Source organism: Numida meleagris, chromosome 7 (genome assembly GCF_002078875.1).
Source record: "Numida meleagris isolate 19003 breed g44 Domestic line chromosome 7, NumMel1.0, whole genome shotgun sequence".
Taxonomy (NCBI): domain Eukaryota; kingdom Metazoa; phylum Chordata; class Aves; order Galliformes; family Numididae; genus Numida; species Numida meleagris.
The window spans coordinates 594,955-611,856 of NC_034415.1; the positions used below are offsets into that span (position 1 = coordinate 594,955).

At 37.3% G+C, this 16,902-nt stretch overlaps 1 long non-coding RNA gene across 2 annotated transcripts in view; it reads right to left on the reverse strand.

The window, feature by feature from the left end:
* Positions 2,138-16,902, reverse strand: part of LOC110402451 — a 128,186-nt gene continuing 113,421 nt past the window's right edge. For both annotated transcript variants that reach the window (XR_002441090.1, XR_002441091.1), the window contains 2 exons: positions 8,404-8,631; positions 2,138-2,206 (listed from right to left, as the gene is read on the reverse strand). This is a non-coding gene — a long non-coding RNA (uncharacterized LOC110402451). The remainder of the gene's footprint in view (positions 2,207-8,403; positions 8,632-16,902) is intronic.

The window sequence follows — 16,902 nt, forward strand, 5'->3', positions numbered from 1 at the left end:
TCCTGTCAAAGAGCTCAGTTTCATAGTACTTAAATCACCACAACATTTTGTCCTCAAAGACTGAGTAGAACAATATAAAATAAAAAAAACTTTACGAGACCTTCCCTATACGAGGTGACTAGTATCATTAAAGGAGTCTAAGTAACGTAGGAACTCATTTTCTTTGAAAATACAGGAAGGGCTTGGTGCCTAACTGCATTAGGCTCATTTGAAAAATTCTCAGACACATACTAAAATAGCTTTCTTATTTGGTTATGCATCTACTTAGAAACAAAAGATAGAGATTTTGCAGTACTTCTCTGGAGTTCCAGAAAATTTATATCTGGCAAATCTGAAAGTAGCTCTTAATTTCCGTAATTTTTGAAACCTCTTTTCTCCTTACACCTAGTGCAAATAAAAATAGTGATGCATAGACATACTGAAAATTAATCTAAAGAAATAACTTCTGTCAGAAGCAAAACAACAGATATAAACCTTCTTAAGGTTGGGAATTTCATTTCATGAAGCTTGTGGACCTACTTTCTAGAAAATCATTTAAAGTATCATGTCTGTAGGTTGATGATATACAGCAAGACTAAACTCTGAAAAACTCAGCTAAATCCAGATACTTGTAATAGTTAAAATGGTCCTACTAATCAATTAGTAATAAAAAAGCAAAAGGTAAAACGCAAAGAGTGGGAAATCGGACAGTAGAGGAACTGTGAGACAGGAGAAACATTAATAATGGAAGATGAAGTTTAGAAAGGGGTTAATATAAACCAATATTAAAGAAAGGAATAAAGAGACGGTGCCGACAATAGCGAAGTTCAGCTCTCCAGTAGGATTATAACTTCTCTGCAGGAACACTTCCCCCTGCCTCAGTTTTCTTGTGGATAGCCAAATGAGTTAGCTGAGCTCTCCAGTGGAATGGGACAAAGAATGACTCACAGAGAATTAAGTTTGTGTTTCGTCAATCACGTAAGACTTGGGTAATGGATTACATCAGATCAGGATTTGAAACAAGCCCTGTAGAGCTGGCATTGGTTTCGGGGGCAATTGCAAACTGAGAGGTGTCTCCAGACTCTGTCGTACCCTTGCTCAGCACCTCATTTAGCTGGAAAGGTGACAGGTCAGAACATTTGCTTGGCCAAAATAATATCCCAAATTTTGCATGAAACAAATGGGTCTTATCTTGGATAGCTTATTTGGTTTGGATTGCATAGAGCTCCTTTTGGCACTCTTGGTGGACCCTACCAATTCTAAGAGCCCTATTTGAGTATCAGCTGTTGCCATTTGAAGGACTGCGTTTAACCACCAGACTGAGGGGTTTGTTAATTGTTTAGCTACTCAAGAGCCTACCAGTTGGCAGACCTAAAGGCAGCACATTACACGGCTCATGCTTGACAGTGTCCCATAAAATAAAACCACAGACATTCACAGCTCCAAGCAAGCTAATGCATTGCACTCTGAATGGAAAGAGAACACCAAAATGCTCCAGAAAAGCTGAAATCTATCTAAATGTCTTTTTCTAAGTAGAAAATAAATATATGTACTAGCCTTGAATGACAAGTTTCTAGTTCATGCTGGAAAAAATGACATAAAAAATACATATATACTACAAAATATTAATTGTTACAACAAAGAGTCTACAAGAGCAATAATTCTGAAAACAAGTTAATTATACGCTGACTCCTTTAAATTGCAGTTGGTGATGGCAAGTGGTAATTACATAAATTATTTTAAGTATATGCCTGCTAAAGCATACCAGCTGACTGCCCTGTGGCACCCAGAGCAAAATATTCCACGGGGCTAATGGATAGTTTCTCAGGAAATGAATGAAGAGCACAACATAAGGGAGCTATTCTCCATTCCATCATTGTTTTCTATTTAATTACAGAGTTTTTCCTCCCCTGTGTTTTTCATGTTGCTGAAACAGAGCAGGAATTTAATTTCATCAATATAAATATGGGTTGCTTTTTAAAACTAAATGGTTCTTTAATAAAAACGGTAACAAAAAGGAGAATTGTTTCTAGGAAATATGTACAGCCAAATGCAGAAAATAAGGATTGGCAACAATATATTGAAACTCTGGGCCAATATTTTGTCACATATAAGATCAGAGAGAATAAATACATCAATTTTCCTAAATGTACAAAGGAGTAAAACTTACCTTGTCTTAAGCAGTCTGTAGCAGTCTCAGAAACCAGAAGATAAAACTTCAGAAGATCTGCAAAGGATTGTAAAAAAGTAATACATATCAAAACCAATATCACTATAAAATATTCCATGATAGGAAGACGCAAAATGGTATTACAGCTGTATGATAATATAATCATATATGTGACAGCCTAAAACATTAATGGGATATTACCTATTTAGAAACGTCCTAAAGGACATGCTGAGAGAATGAATGCACTGTTAATAATGAGAGATTTCAAAGGTGATTCCTGGCAAAAGTGAATTTAACTTGGCCCAAAGCAGTAAAATTAACAGGAGTAAGGGAAATGGTAGTGAAAAAATACTATCTGTTCTTACAATACAAATAGTCAAACTCACTTAAACAAAATGGGAAGCTAGGTGTAAGGGGTCTAAACAGATCATTTTCTGTAACTTTATGTGTTACAATTATGCCACTATTTAAAATATCTCAAGATCAGATACTTCGCAAAAAAAAAAAAAGATCAAAAGCAGTCACAAAAAGCAGAAAACCTCCTAAAAAATACAGGAAAGGAGAGCAATTGCCTTGAGGCTAAGGAAGACCAATAATATCTATACTGTACTAGAAATTAAAGAAAATGAAACTTTATATCACAGTGAGCAAGAAGACAACAGAATATTATACAGGTATGTCTGCTTCTTTTATCAGTTAACAAATAGAACATCTAGAAAAAGTCAAAACTATAATATTAAAACCCTATTCTTTCCTACTTTCAGTAATTCAGGAATCAAGACGAAGTACTGGTGCAAGAATAACGTGTCACTGTAGTTGAATTAACTTGCAGTTAATATGAACTAGTACTTATCTTAGTTATATTACTCAGTTAAGATCTAGCAATTGACAGTCATTTTGGAATATTCACTACTTCACACCTGTCCTTCTTTAAAGTGCAGACAAAAAGAAAACACAGTGTAGCATCTGCTTGTTTCACTGAGGTTTCTGCTAGACTGGATTGATGCATCTCCTGCAAACAATAATTGGTGCACAGAAATCCATGACCATCATGGAGATTCACCTAAGTGACAGGGCTCTCTGCATGGAACTTCCCTGCTTCTATATGCCTTTTAAAGACTATTTTGACTTCCTGGTTTCTCAGTTTGCTTAAAGGAGAAAGAAGGATTTTTCAGCGCTTGATGGGACAAGATGAGACAAAATATAGTAACCAACAACTAATTTTATTGTAGGGTATCTGTTACTATAGGCTCCAGAAAGCAGGGGTTAGTCCATATGGAACGGGGTATTCTGTGAACTACTGCTACTAGAAAACCCAGATCACAAAGGGATCAAAACATAATGAGAATTAAATTTTGAACTGTAGTTCAAAATTGTAGTTTTGGTCTTTAGGAATGAAGGCTTACAGTCCAGCCACTTGCAGCCACACCTGGGCAGCCATCCAGGTGTACAGATGGAAGTTTGATTTTGAAGCACGAATCTTAAATTCTTATGTTTTATGTAGGTAAATGTTTTTTTCAAGCTAGTCTCTCATGATTCACCTGATTCTTATGCAATACAATTTATAGATTTTTTCTTCACACCAAGTAAAGCAAAAGCTTTGTAACTGCTCTCCTTATACTGACTCCATAGGAACAACAATGTACAGTAAGAATTCACTTTTTAGATACGATGACCTTGCTCCAGGCAGTCAGAAGAGCACCTTATAGCCTATCCAGCAGCCAACAGTCTTCCCTGAAGTCTCTGCTATTGATCTTAAATCTGCGGAAAGTAAGCTCTTCATCAATTCTATCTCACGGTTCCTAATGCATTTCTAGAGAGACTGATGCTTGTTGAGTGTTCACACTGGGACATATTGCAAAAAAAAAAAAAAAAAGTAATCAACATTTCAGATAAAACAGCCAAAATACTGTTTTGATAACACTTTTTGGTTTAAACAGTTTCGTTTCTTCTTTTATTGTTTCTATCATGCACAGATAAGTGTGATAAGCAATTACAAAAGATCCTTTATGAAATTGCATTATGTTGTTATGATTTGTGCTATATGTAACCCAAGGTGTTTATCTCCAAAAAGTCAAATCAAGTAAGATATGTGATGGTGGGAGGATAATAAGATCTAGTCACACAACTATTTGACATTTAAACTGTTAGACACGATTTTCAAGGTAATATGAAGTGTAATAGATTCTTTGCTTGACTTTAAATATATATCTTTCCTTCTAGGGCAAAGCCCTGGAAAATCAATTCTGAAAAATATGACAGTAGTAAACTACATTCATCCAAGTCTAGTCTTGAAGTGGCTAACTTACAAACCAGTTATGCAGTGATTCTATGAGGTCTTCTTGAAATGTGCCCTAATTAGATATATTCAAAAGGTTTCCTGTTTATTATGTTAACCATTGCTGCAATCGCAAAATAACTTGTTGAATTTTATAGCCTGACAAGTGGTGTGAAGTCAAAGCAGGGAGAAGGAAAGTCAAAAAGAATTCACTTCCGTAAAACTGGCATTTCCGATCCTGAGACTAAAGTGACACCAAAAATCCCAGCATTTTGCCTGAAAAAAACAACACATAAATTTGTACATTATCTAAATTCTTTGAGAAGACTACGTGAATTCGTAGAAGGCCTTTGACATGGTCCCACACCACATCTTGATCTCTAAATTGGAGAGATATGGATTTGAAGGCTGGGCTATTCAATGGATGAAGTGTTGTAAGATTGCCACAGCCAGAGGGCTGCGGTCAACAGCAATATGTCCAGGTAGAGGCTGGTCATGAGTGATATCCACCAGGGATCCATCCTGCGACTGGCACTCTTTGACATCTTTATCAACAACACAGTCAGTGGGATTGAGTGTATCCTCAGCAACTTTGCTGATGACATCAATCTGAGTAGTACAACTGACACAATAGAAAGGAGGGATACCATCCAGAGGGACCCGGATAGGCTTCAAAAGTGGACACATGAGAACCTAATGAGGTTCAACAAGGCCAAGTGCAAGGTGTTGCATTTTGGTCAGGGCAATCCCATATATGTGTACAGACTGGGAGGAGGATTGACAGCAACCCTACAGAGAATGACTTGAAGGTCCTGGTGTATGAAAAGCTGGACATGATCAATAAAGATATTAAACAAGACAGGCCCAAATAACAACCCCTGGGGAACTCCACTGTTGGCCAGACACCAGGTGGATTTTATGAGCCCAGAAAATAGTTATGCGGCTAAATACGATAAATAAAATATTTGGCACATCATGATTAAGTAAGGTCCAATTATGATACAATTTCAGTAAACTTATTTAAAAAAAGAACCATGTGATCTCTTCTAGATTGAGCTTTTGAGAAAATCTGTGACAGGTTCATAGGTTTTTAATCAAAAAGCTAGTTTGCATTAACCAAGAAAAAAATTTTTCTTGTCAGAGTGCACAAGAGCAGTACAAGTAGTGATTTTAACTGCTTGGAAATCGGACAGTTATCAATGCCAGACCCAAAGCTGGCCATTGAAATCCCTCCAATCAGCACATCCTCCCTCTCCCTCCCACCAACCATACTGCAGTAATGTTGAAGATGTGCTTTTTTTCTTTTTCTTTTTTTTTTTTTTTTTTTTTTTTTTTGAAGGGCTAACTGTTTAGCATTTTGAAGTGGTTGGACTCTTTCAATACAAAAGATCCCTTAGAAAACTGCCTGCAGTTTAGTGTTGAGACAGGAGAGAAAGTAGAAATGAATTATCAGTACTGGAAAATGGCTTGGACTTGCTGTAAGATGAAGTATTTGGTGGGCATGATGTTGGGCAGCCAAGCAGCCACTCTCCACCATAAGACATGGATCCACGAGGGAACCATCAACTCAGCTTGCAGCTGGAATGGTCAAATTGGGCAACCTGGGAGACTTGCAACATTCAGTCTCACAAAGGAAAAGTTGCTCATATCAAAACAGTCTGAAAAGTCTGGGAAGAGTGACATGGTCTCTCATTAAGCTGGCGCTGTCACAGCCAAAAAGGCTGGCTAGAGTCTATGCAATCTGGGGAGCCTTCCTGACAGACCTGGTTTCCATCAAATATTTTGATGTAATTTGTGTAGTCATGAGAAACGTTTTGATATCACAGAATCTTCATTTTCCAGGGAAAGACCAGATGATGGAAGTGAAATCTGCAAGTCCAGAAATGCAGAGTAAGTGAGAGAAAAAGAGAAAAAAAATTAAATTCATCTTACGCTAGTCACAAAAATCAACACAAGAAAGGGACAGAAGTATCACTGTGGACAGCAGCTCAGTGAAAATATTTCTCCAGTGTACAAGGAGATTATAAAACAAGGAAACATTAGTATGATCAAAGAATGGGACAGAACAGAACATCAAAACTTCACTGTATATTTCTGTACATATTCAATACATATTTCAATACTTATCTAGCACCTGAAACACTGTTCTGGTCACTTGATCTACGAACGGTTATTGCAAAACTGATGGGGAACAGAGAATAATGGAAGATTTGGAAAGACGTTCACATCGATATTAAGTATTTGAAATTAATTACTACGGAAAGCAAAGAAAGCATAAGGTACTACGTTAAGTGCTGAGTTTCAAAGAGATATAGATGACTTTTTCCTTCCAAACATCAACACCACTCATTAAATAAAATTAAACAGTAATAACCAGTGGCAGATGAGTAACGAGCAACCTAAGCAAATACCACCAGAAGTTTGTTATCTTTCTATTTCCATCCTCTTCAGATGGAAAATTCTGGGACTGCTACGACAGGCATCTTTTGGATCTGGGCCTCAAATCTAAAATTAAATCTCATCTTAAATAAACAAACAAGAAAGCAAAGAACATAACCAACAGCCACCAGATAGAGGCGTTGGGGAGTTAAAACTAAGTTTTCAAAAATCTCTAATATTGCTTCTTATTTGATTTATGCCATCTTTTAGTCTTTACATGAGCTACAGTTTCCAGAAGTCTGCTTCAATGAAAAGTCCCTAACAACCAGTCAGGTAACAAAAATTGCTTGGTTTCCTGAATGCAAGGTAAATGGGAAAATTCACATGTAATCTTAAATACTCATCCAAATCCAATAAGTTATAAAAATAGAAAAGCTGATAAGAAACGAAACTGGCATTGGCCAGCTAAAGGAAGCCAAGATTGAATACTGACATTCACTACTACTGAAAAGGATAGTAAAAGCAGCCTTTTCAAACTTTAAGTCTGAAAGTTTTCCATTTTGCAGCCTATGGATTAAAGAAGATGCTCCACAATATTCTCAGAAGAGCCCAGCATGTATGAAAGCAGTAAAATAAGTAGTAAGATTGGTAAAATAACTTTGTGCAGAGACCAAGTATATCTTGAAATTTGAACTTCCATTTATATAGCTGAATTATGGGTCATTGCTTCTGAAAATTTGTTCCTATTCATTTTGCTGAACACTTGAAACTTTGAATTTGAGATAGTTTGTCCTTCCTCTTTTTTATTTTCTAAACTTACATTGGCATCAGTGCCAAAAATCCCCTAACATGACTATAGTCTATACATTCGGTTTCCTATTTCATTAAAAATATTTAAAAAATACTATGACCTCTCTGCCTTTTTCTGCGCTTGTACACAGGTTTGGAAGCTAGTGATAGTTGTAAGAGGCTAACATCTGAAACACAGAAGTGTAATACCTTACACATGGGTAGCAACAGCCAGCACCTGGCTAGTGTTCAGTTAGGGCTAGGGGCAGGTGATAGGGTGTCTGCGGTGCACCTAACCAAAATGGACAGGAAAAATATACTGGAAGTGCCATGAGAAATGGCTAGATGTGACAGATAACAGGATGAGAAGCTGACAGAATTTACAGCTGGTGCCGTGGGGATGGCAGAATTTTCACTGGTGATTTAGGGAGTGTTATGTGTGAAATGGATGAATTTCACAGGTAACTGAAAGAGAGCTGTGTACACTCTTTTGGGAGCAAAATGTTACAAGGCAAAGAGCACCTGAATAACCATGTAATATTATATGAGGTCAAAGTTACCTAGGTAATTTGGTATCAGAAGCACAAACCTTGGGTATGTATGTAGCAAACTGAGACTATAGGGTAAGAAGTAACAGGGTATATTGTTTATTTTGGAGACCAGGGCAGAGAAAGGGAGGAACTACAGTTGCAAAAACTGTGCCAAGAAACAGAGAAAGCAGTAACAAGGTATGCCAGTCACATTCAGTGATGTCCAAGAGTACCTACTAAATCAAGATAATAATCTCACCCCCTTGTTTTGACCTTACCTTGTGCCCAGATCTGCTTCCATGGCCAGAAGGATCGGGAAGGTAGGTGCTTTTCCTTTGTGGACTTGGGAACATCTGAGACAGAGCACCTGAGCATTCAAGTACTATGATGGCAGTACCCATTCCAGACCTGATGGCATCAGGGTCTTCCTGGGCGTTTTGTGGTATACTCAGCTCGCTGGAATTCCCTGAAGAGAACTGATGGCTTTTACCGAAAAGATGAAACACCTGTAAAGCAAGGGGGAGAAAAAAGTCTACTGTAGAAATCTGTACAATTCATATTTTCCTTAGGCAAAAATTCTCTGAAGAGCAGTAATTATGTTACACAAAGGAAAACACATCATGGGAAATACTCCTCAGCTAGCGAACTCAGTCTACAGGTGAGGTGATAAACAGAAGCATAAAGCCCAAAGAGTCCCACAGGATACAACGCTGGCATTTCCAAATTCCTTTCTGACTTTTTTTCTAGCAGATGGAGGAAAGGGGAGACCAGAGAGGGCTGTAGTGTGTGTGTGGAGAGTGGAACAAAATACACAAACCCATCACTGCAAATAAATCCCATTGATGCAATGATCACTGAACCAGACAGGAGCTTCAAGCAATAATGCTGTAGCTAGTGGTATTTGTTACATCCTTGTGCTTACACACATTTTTTGGTGAAGGATAAGAGAAAATTAACCACCCAACACACTGCTGGTATTGGCTGGTGCAGCTGCACAGCACAGCAGGGAGGGCTGGCCTGGGCTGCCTGCCAGACGCTCTCTCACTCCCCCCAAGTCAGTGCAAGGAGAAAATAAGGTGAAAAAGCTTGTGCAAAATAGGGATATCACTTGACAACCAAAATCCTGAGCAAAACAGACTCAACTTGGGGAAAATTAATTTAATTTACTTCCAATTAGCATAGATTTAGATGGTGAGAAACAAAGACAAAAATTAAAACAACACCTCCCCACCTCGTTTCCCACACTCAACTTGCCTCCATCATTCCCATCTCCTCGACATTCCTCTGCCTCCCCAGGGCAGGTAGGCAGTGTGTAACAGTCACTGTGTAACAACAGTTCCTCTCCTCCTCCTTATAATCTTCTCCTGCTCCAGCACAGCTCTCCCTGGGCCGCAGTTCCTGTCAGGAACACCTGCCGCTGCGTGGGCTCTCCACAGGCTATGGGGGAATCTCTGCTCCTCTCCTGCTCGGGCCTTGGTGGTCACAGGGCTTTTTCTCACACTTTTTACCTCACTCCCCACTGCCTGCCCAGCATCTTTGCTCTTTTTCTTAAATACACTTTCAGAGAAGCGCCTCCAGCTCAGCTGCCGGGCTCAGCTCTGCCCTGTGGGGAGCAGCTGCGGAACCGGCCGGAACCAGTCAGAGCCCACCGGAACATTCCGTGCTCTCACAGAGACTGCCGCTGCAGCACCTGCTGCAAGCCCCTTAACACCTGCGCACTATATCTGTGGCTATTTTCCTTCATGAACACTGAGCCATAAATATGAAGTGATTGACAAAGGAACAGTAAAATAGGTTGGTTTTATGGTACACGCAGATGTCCCCTGACATGTGACAGTAGGACTGCTCTGTTTGTTGCAATGCACGAAAGGATCAAGAGTGACATGTGGCCACAGAGTTAAATGAAGCTCCATTAGCATAAAAACTCTTTACCTTACAAACTGCCACACGTTAAACCATTTGCTCTTGAACTGCTTGGTAGTTACCACCTTTAAGATGAAGAATTTCTGATTTTGTTTCTAAGTAATGAAGTACTGGCTGCTACCATCATCCTGTCAGTTTCTTTGCATGACCGGGACTGCCCTCCTTGACACTGTTCAATTAACCTTTCGTCAAAGTATGCAATCAGAGCAGACACACAGCAATACACATTATAAATGGCTCTCATGTATGCTCACTCAGCTGTTGTAGAAGTAATAGGCAGACCTCCTGTACTAAGGGCTAATATGAGGACTTTGGTTTTTATACTTTTCTCTGTGCTTAAAGCCTTCTTTGTAATAACATTCATTATACCCTCTCAGCTCCGGCAATTCCTCTTCAATCAAAACAAGTGACCGTAAGGAAAGCATATTAGGGTTTTATGCAACAGACAGCCAACACCTTTGTTGCTATTGCTTCAAAGAAAACCCTGAAAATGATCCTTCAGTTAACACAAATAAAAAATATTTATATGCCTCTCTCTTACCATGTAATGAATGCTTACTAACCACTTTCATCATATACCACGCAGCTATACAGAGAATCAGCTTACACATAGATTTCTAAATATTAACAAAACTAGATTTATCCACTGTGAGGATAAATACTGTATATTTAACATTAATAAAACATTTGAACCTACTAATAATTGTAACTTTCAGTATCTTTATTACTAAGAAAGGAAAAATTCTGTTCGAGTTGTGTCTGTCAGTCCTACCAGTTATCAAATTTATTTTGTCAGACTGAGACAGTTCAAAGAGGAACAGGGAGACAATCCCAGCTCACTTCAAGGACATTTGTAGGTCCATCTTCCTCACTCCTTAAGAGCAATGTCAGAGATGAAACCACTGAGTCACAACAGTGCATGTTTGGAGCTATCTAAATCATTCATTACGAGACAGCATTAATAACCTAATAATTACAAAAAAACATCCACACGCTGAGTTTGGAGAAACATCAACCAGTTTTTCCTACTGAAAATACCATACCTTCTTTTACTCCCAAAAATAATAACTACCCCTGGGCAACAGCATTCTACAATCTACAATTAAACATATAAACATTCTACAATGTAGAAAGCTCCACTGATATCCAGACAACACAGAAAACAGCGAATTCTATTACTGAGATTCTTTAATATATTATAAATATTGTTTGATGTAGTAGACTAAGACAACCATCCCAGGCATGAGCCTCCTCTTTTATCTATGCTTTAAACAATATTAAGTTCATCACTCCCGATCTTTAGAAAGTATTTAGAACAATACAGATAACAAAGTAATTTACAAAGCTAGGTGTACTAGCATCAAACGCTACCAATTTCCTGGTTAGATGATGCTGATCTTTGACTCTGAAAAGCTATATCCACTACTTTCTTCTAAAGGCATCATCTACATTTAGATTTCTTAAATATCAGCACTTAACAATTACTTGTCAATATAACAGTGTACACCTGCATTTAAGAGCTTATGGTAAAGTTATCCTACCTATCCTTCCGTGGAACAAATGGCTATTCTTAACTGAATTTTACAGAAAGGGAAGTAAGGCAAAGAGAAAGAGAGTGGAGGTTCATGCATTCAGGATTGCATGTCTAATGGGAACCTGCCTTAACAACTGTTATTTCAGATGACATCATAATCAAAGAATATTTATACAATTGTCCTTGAAATTGATATTCCATTACTAGGGTGTAAATTCCTCTAAAAAATTCACAGAAAGGTTGATGATTACATAAGAAAGTTCTGAAAAATCACCATTTCTCTTCATTCTTGTCTATTTCACAAAACTAGACACAAACGATGCTGAAAACTCTGTTCCCAAAGGGCATTATCAATGTTGCAGAATCCTGCAGACTGTTGAAATGATTTAGCCAAAAAACTCTCAGGAGAGCCCCCAGAAGTCTTTTCCCAAAGAAGTTATGCTCAACAAGAAAGTTAAAAACAAACAAAAAGCAGTGTCCCAAGCACTCAACTGAGACTGCACTAATTAATGCCAGTCTTCCAGTGGCCTGCAGGAACCACTGCAGAAAGGAACCGTCGAGGAGAGCTTCAGTTACACAGTCCAGCAACATCTTAACATACAAGCCATGTCCAGACCAAAGAGCAAAGTCATCAAAATCTGACATTAGAAACCCCCACTGATTAGCTCAGCAGATTATACTGATACAGTGCAACAATAAATCAAGATTCCATTTTTCCCCCTCCATCTATTTTCATGAGTATTACATTACTTAATTAAGTTAACTTCTTATAAAATCACCTTGATACACATGGCTCAGTTAAGACCGGTACATTTTATCTCTCAATCCATTTTATTCAAAAGTGAGAATGCTTGGGTCAACTGGGCTCAGTTTTTAAAATGTGCTATAATTCTAGGATTCTAAAAAACTTGTAATTTCTAGTTCTTCATAATGCATTGCTATTTGGAGTGCTCCACCACTGCAGCCAGTATCAAATGTAAACTTCAAATGGTTATTTATTACTGTTTCTTCTCTGTGATAGCATAGATCTGATAATTGGTTATCACTCCTAAAATTAGAGCTTAACTGTACAACTTAATTGTAGTACGTGATTTTCAGTTCTAATGAGGCTTTGTCCAATCTCCAGAGTTTTTGCAACATGATTTGTATTATGTGATTACATAAAATGTTCACAGGTGTGAGCAGAAGTAATATATGTTAGATCTCAAGAATTTTCATGGATAGAGAGCATCTAAAACAGATGAGAGACCATTAATTAATTTGTATTTTCTATTATGGCTCCCCTCCTCCCCCCAAAAAACAATAAATGACCTAAGTTTAGGCATTTGATGTGGAGCTATCAACATCAGGAAGTAAAGTCAACAAACAACCAATCTTGAAAAAAGGAGACTTTTTTTTTTTTGAGAATGTTTTTTCTGCAGCATATAAGAATCACTGGTAAAAGAAAGCAAAGATACCCAAGGGCAAAGAGGAGCTTTGGACCAACAGAGCCTGACAGATGCACATAGCTATAAAGATTTTTATAATTCTCAAGAGAGAGCTGTAAGTATTACCTTACTCTGGGGCTATCAAGGGACACAGTTTTAATATTAATAATCAGTTACTTATACCAAAGATGTTTAAAATAATGATGTTTATCAATCCATTCTTTCCAGCAAATTTTTGACTAGGGAATTGCAAATGCTACTCTTAGATCAGATATAGGGTAGTTCTGACATGAGGAAAAATACAGTCACTTTCTGTCTGGAACATTTTATGAAAATACTCATAGTTTTAATCTCAGAATGTCAGTTTCTTTAAAAAACTTTTCTTTAATAGTGTAAAGGAACTGTTTACTAAAGAGAAAAAGGTTTGCTTTACAGTAAGAGAGATGGGCACAGATTGTGACAAGCTGTGTTGCCTAAAAAATAGTAAAAAATAAGCTAATTCTGTTAGAATAGGAAAAAAAGCTTCTGAGTACACAAACATTTAATGAGCAGAACTGACCTGATACTCTGAATTTTGAAAGAGTACAACACTGATGAAATTCTGTCTAACCAGTAGCACACGTCCAAAAAATTTATCATTTTCCTCTGGTACATTTCAATTCTGTCAGATCAACACTTACTGGCAGAGAACAGTCCCATCTATCAGGAATTCCATGTGCCATTATGTCTTAAATGCAATATAACACAGTTGTGTAAATGATGTTAATGTATTTGTAATTGTGCCTCGTAAGTTTCCTGTAACTGATTAGTCTTTAATGATTTCCCAGCTGTAGCAGACAAGAAGAAAGTTCACCATATTACATCATACCATATTGTAACAGTGAATATATTCAAATTATTCAACTAATTTCATGATTTAAATGTGAAACCATAATCATAACTATTCATACAGATATTTTTCTAATTACAAGGGAAATAAACACCTATGACAAGAAAGTGGGATAAATACCACGCAACAGAGCCAGAGAAAATCCCAAAAGTAACTCAAAGGCTTTACTTTATTCTTGAAGGGACTATGAAAACAGTAAGTCTTAAATCATAGGCTGCAGCTGAAACAAACTCTGTATTTTACACAAAACTTTTTCAAGTCTTTGTTAATTGAATTATTAGAAGTAAAAGCACTTGATGAAATGAGTAGTAGCACTACAGCACCACATTTCAGACGAAGGACACTGAAAATTCTGAAATCCAGGAAAACTCCACTACTTCCTCATATCAAGTGACCAACATAAGAAAACAAAACTATTAACGCCAATTAAAACATTCTGTAGTGCAGAATGATCATTAATCTCACCTGACACTAGCCAGAAATTCACTTGTTTACCAAAAGTGGAACGAGTCCCCAGGCACAGGAGGGAACCTACAGGCACTGCTGATATTTTTAGCTTCAAGCATTTTAATTAGAAAGTGGTGCCTTTACCATAAATGTTTAGAAAGATCGCAGCAGAGCTGACTTCTTTCTTAAAAATAAACACATTTTAGCTATTTGCATTCATCCTCAAAGTATAACTGCTCCACTTTTATTTTTGCATCCAAATTCTCAAGTGTCTTGGAAAAAAGTAAAGTTAACTACAGTTGAAGTTAAGATTTTTATTTCATTTCCATGTTGTTCCTAGGATGTCTTCCAGTGAACTGCATTTAAACTGAATTTTGTTCCTTAGCCTCATCTACCACTACTGCATTAATTAAGATTAGCACGGGATTTCTTCCCTTGTCTTTCCTATAGCCTGAATAGATGTAGATGTAATAAAATACTACCACATCACCGTGAAAAAACTGATTTATTTTTTACAGCCCCAACATCCAAAAGCACTTACAGCCTACTGGAGTACTAAAGATAAAAAAATAATCAATATATACATAACAGCCAATATCGCAAGTGCAAATTCAATCTATAAAACACATTTTTATCTTTGCATGATATTTTATTTTCTATTCTTCAAGCATTTTCACAGTGACTGCAGATCATTGATAAAAATGAACATCAATTCACAGCTGCCAGATTCTAAACGAACGAAGGGCTCCTGCTATTTCCCTAGATGGTTAATAAATTGTTCTGTTGGTCTGCCACAGTTTAAGAAGGAATGTTAAACTGTATATTGTCACAAGTTTAAAGGCATGCAAAACTTATCCAGCACAGCTGAGATGCAGAATTGGCCTGCTCTGAAATATAGGAAAGGCACGGCCTTTCTCTATAAAAATTAGTGAAGGATAATAGTTTTCAGGAGGTTTTAGACTACCCACCTGAGCCATCAAAAAATGTTTAGGATAAGGGCTTGAACTGTGAACGGTAACTTGCTAAAAAGACTGAGCTAGTAGACTCTGCTAATTTTTTAAGGGAGCAGCACTAGCATCTGTATGGCCAGCAGACTGCTTTCAGAAAGCTGCAACTTTGGTTTCCCTCAGTTCTATTTTCATGCCCGGTGCTAGCCGTGCCCAAGACCCTCCCAAGGCATAATCCTCTTCCCCCACATTGCCTAGCATATATGTCTAATCATCTGATAAAACAATATAAAAGCATCTGAGATCGTATTTCTATTTTCATATTTGAATGAAGATCTGATGAAAAATGGACAGCCATTATTCTCTGAAATCAGTTCAATAGTGATAACCTTGTGAAAAGAGTACTAGTGATATTTAAAGTGTTCGGGAGATACAGAGACGCCATTGCTTTTTCTTATTATAGACTCCCAAGTTTTAGGTGGATAGTGGTAGTATTATCTTATCTTAAATTTCACATGATAATATTTCTCCTTATCAATAATGTTTCATCTTCACAGGAAAGACTCATTGAAGCATATTGTCTGTCCCATTTTCAGATTAATCTGAAATTTTAAGATTGGGATTACCCTTATAGCTTTCCTTTGAAATGAGTTTGTGCTATGGCACATTTTAGCCTAAAATAATTACAAGATCTAAAAATGTCTAAAAATATTTAGCAAAATGCTGCTTAAGATGGAGTTAAAACTAAATCCATCTGGAACTTGCCAAGTTCTAAAGCTTGAAATATGTCAATGCATTAAACAGCTTGCTGAAAAAATATAGTATATTTTCATTAAATACATACTTTTATTAAATATACCTTCATTTCATTAGAAAAAAATGATTAAAGATTTCAATTTTTTTCATAAATGAAGCATTCACAAAGTACTTAAGTAAGGCAATCATAGATCAAAATGAGGAAAAGAGAAAAGATACGGGACTGCCCCCTCTACTAACAGCACTAAACTCCCAGTAATTATTTATCCTACTCTTTCTCCTCCTTCCTGTGGCTCGGAGATCAAGCATGCCCGAAGCAGGAGATCATACTCTTTGCTTTCCTTGCTCTGAAATCTGAGTGCCCGTGCACAAATAGCATCACCACCAGAAACATGCTCCATTTTGATTTAACCAACAGCAGTAACATTTTCTGCTCTGTTACCACAGGACTGGGAGCATTTGTCTCTGCATTTTGTAGAAGGCAAAGAGGATCATGCTTGCCACATTAGGAGGGGAGAGGTCAAGGGTAAATTAAAAAAGGGAAGAAAAAATGAGCCTATGAATACATTTTCATTTTTTTTCAGGATCAAAAGTAATGTTTTGAAAATAGCATTTAGATTGAGGGGGTGAGTACTTTTGTGTAAGGATACACAGCAGACAAGAATTGCAAGCCACCACTAAGGGATTCCCTTTGTGCAACCTCACCGTAGGGATTATCAGAATCAGGCAGATTCAAGACTGCAGTTTTGGCACTTTTCCCTAGTTTGCTGCAGTTTGTGTGTTGGGTGTTTGTTTATTTCTTACTTTTTTTTTTTTTAGACTTTTTTCCCAGTCATTTACAATTTGTTATTTTT